Raw genomic sequence first — 2,717 nt, 5'->3', positions numbered from 1 at the left:
TCCAACCCTGTGATGGAGGTACTGCTGATTGACATATGGGCAGATGGGTCCAACTGAGGCTCAGGGCACACACCAAATGTCATAGGACACATAAGAGCTGGGTATGAAGCCAGATCTTCCCAGCTTATTAGCAATGAACGTCGTCCTGCTGGGTATCGGCCGCCAGGGGGTGAAGTCCTTCTAACCCCTGAGGACCATCTCCGTTCTCGAAGATCCAACCAAGGCCTTCTGGCTAGTTTTAGGTCAACTTGAAACAAGCTAGAGCCATTTGGGAAGAAAGAATCTCAAGAGAAAGCGGCCCCGCTCACTAGACAGGCAACCTGTGGGACGTCTGTAGGTTTAATTGATGGTGCATGGGGGAGGGCCCAACTCAATGTGGGCGGGGCCACTCTCAGAGCTGGCGGTCCTGTAAGAAAGCCGACTGAGCAAGCCTTGAGTGAGCACCACTCCTCTCTGGCTTCTGCTTAGGGTTTTTTGTTTTGTTTTGTTTTTTGCCTCTGTGTTCCTGGCCTGCGTTCCTCCTCCGACCACCCTGGATGATGGGCTAGAAACTGTAAAGTGAAACAAACCCTTTCCTCCCTGAGTTGCTTCTAGGCATGGGTTTTGTTTGTTTGCTTGTTTTTTGTTTTTTCGAGACAGGGTCTCTCTGTATAGCCTTGGCTGTCCTAGACTCACTTTGTAGACCAGGCAGGCTTCGAACTCATGGAGATCCGCCTGCCTCTGCCTCCCGAGTGATGGGATTAAAGGTGGTGCGCCACCACCGCTGGCTTTGGACGTGGGTTTTCTCACAGCAATAGAAAGTGAAGGCTAGGTAGCCTGTGTGACTGAATCCTGCCATCTGGACCCCTTACCTGCTTTGTGAGCCGCCCGCCCAGGTTGTGGGAGACCCCAGAAACTTGTGGGAGAGAGGGCTGTGCGCCTCAACTCTGCCCTTCCTATTGCCAGCCACTCCTTGGCATCTCCCGCAGACACCCAAACTAAGCAGTCCCAAATGTTCACAGTCCACCACCTCTGCAGCCAGGTCACAGGCTGGTGTCCTTCAGTGTCCCCAAGCCTGGGTGCTTGGCATGCCATTAATTCTGCCAGCGCTGTGATGCCATGCTGGGTTCTGGCTGCAGCCTGCCACCCTGGCACACTCTGAATGAACTTGTGGAGGCTGCCCTTGGACCTCCTCAGATCACCTCTTTGGAGGGACCAGTCCTCTCTAGGACAGTCATCGAGGACCGTCAGCTCCGGAAATAGTCTCTCTACACAGTGAGTCCACCTGGGTACAGGAGGTGGGGACACCTGCAAAGAACCCCAGGCCAAGAGAGCAGGGACTTAGAAAGCCAGCATGCCCAGGACTTCAGGAGGCTGGCCACTGCCCAGTGTTGATCAGGAGTTGGTGGGCACTCAGCAGGTGTGGACACTCTACCCACTGGCTGCCTTGCTCCCACTACCCAACGTTTTTTCTTTCTTTCTTTCTTTCTTTCTTTTTTTTTGGTAATTTTTTAAATCTTTATTTATTTATTATTGTGTATACAGTGCAGGTGTACCTGCAGGCCGGAAGAAGGCATCAGCTCACATTATAGATGGTTGTGAGCCACCATGTGGTTGCTGGGAATTGAACTCAGGACCTCTGGAGGAGCCCTCAGTGCCCTTAACCTCTGAGCCATCTCTCCAGCACACCCAACCTTTTCTGGACCAACAAATAAAACGGCCCTGGGAAGGTCTGCAGGGTGCACACCACCGGAAAGAGGCACCGAGCTGGGCAGCTTTGGCCAGCCTCTATCCGCTGGTCACCTGCCCATGCTGCCTTCTGTTGGCTGGCCAGGTTTTGCACCCCAGTCAACCTCTCCTGCGGCCTGCACTCACTCACTCCCCGCCTCGGTCCATCTGCTGCCCTGCGCCTCCCAGGGCCCGCCCTTCCTCAACAGCTCTGGCAGTCCCTCGTCAGGCCACGCCCCGCTCCTGTCTTCTGGGTGGATCCCTGCTGACCTCAGAGCACCCGCTGGGGCAGTTCCTCAAACTGTAAGACCTCGCAGCTCTATGTCCAACACCTGAGTCTAGCATCTTCTTGCTCGGACGCTTGCCACTCAGAGGCGCTCTTAAGACACCTGCACGGTAGAAGTGGAAAGCACACACAGGCCATGTTAAATTTGGCATAGCCGCCTATGGTAAGATAAAAGGAGGTTGGTGGAGTCAACGTTAATTACGGTGTGCAGTTGAACACAGAACCTGAACATTATGAGCCTGTTCTTAATGCGTGCTTTCGTTCACCCTAGGTGAGTACAGTGTGAAGCTGTGTTGCCCTGGACATATTTCAGGGGCTTAATTGTCAGAGCTGGCACTAAGTAGGCACACCTACTGGGAGACCGGAGAGATGAAGGCCTCCCACCTGGGTGTGATGGTCTTTGGCACGGGCTCGGTCTACTGCATGGATGCTGTGAGGTCTGGGGTGTCTCTCTGTCTCCAGAAATGTCACATTTCTGTGTGGAGGACACTGCTCAGGGCTGTGGTGGTCCAAAGCCTGCAGCCCACCTACCTGGGGCTCTCCTCCTCAATGTTTGTTTGGTAGCGGCGGATTTTCCCCTTGAACACAGTGTGAAGGAGAAGAAGGGCCCTGGAGACAGTCCTGAAGATTTGTGAACCCCTTCCCTGGCCGTCCTTTGAAGGAAAAGGCCTTATTTGTCAGGCCTTTTCTGGCCCCAGGAAGTTCTGTTTTTCTCAGTTGCAAA

The sequence above is a fragment of the Acomys russatus genome, chromosome 29 (genome assembly GCF_903995435.1).
Source record: "Acomys russatus chromosome 29, mAcoRus1.1, whole genome shotgun sequence".
NCBI lineage: Eukaryota > Metazoa > Chordata > Mammalia > Rodentia > Muridae > Acomys > Acomys russatus.
This window is presented reverse-complemented; position numbering follows the sequence as displayed.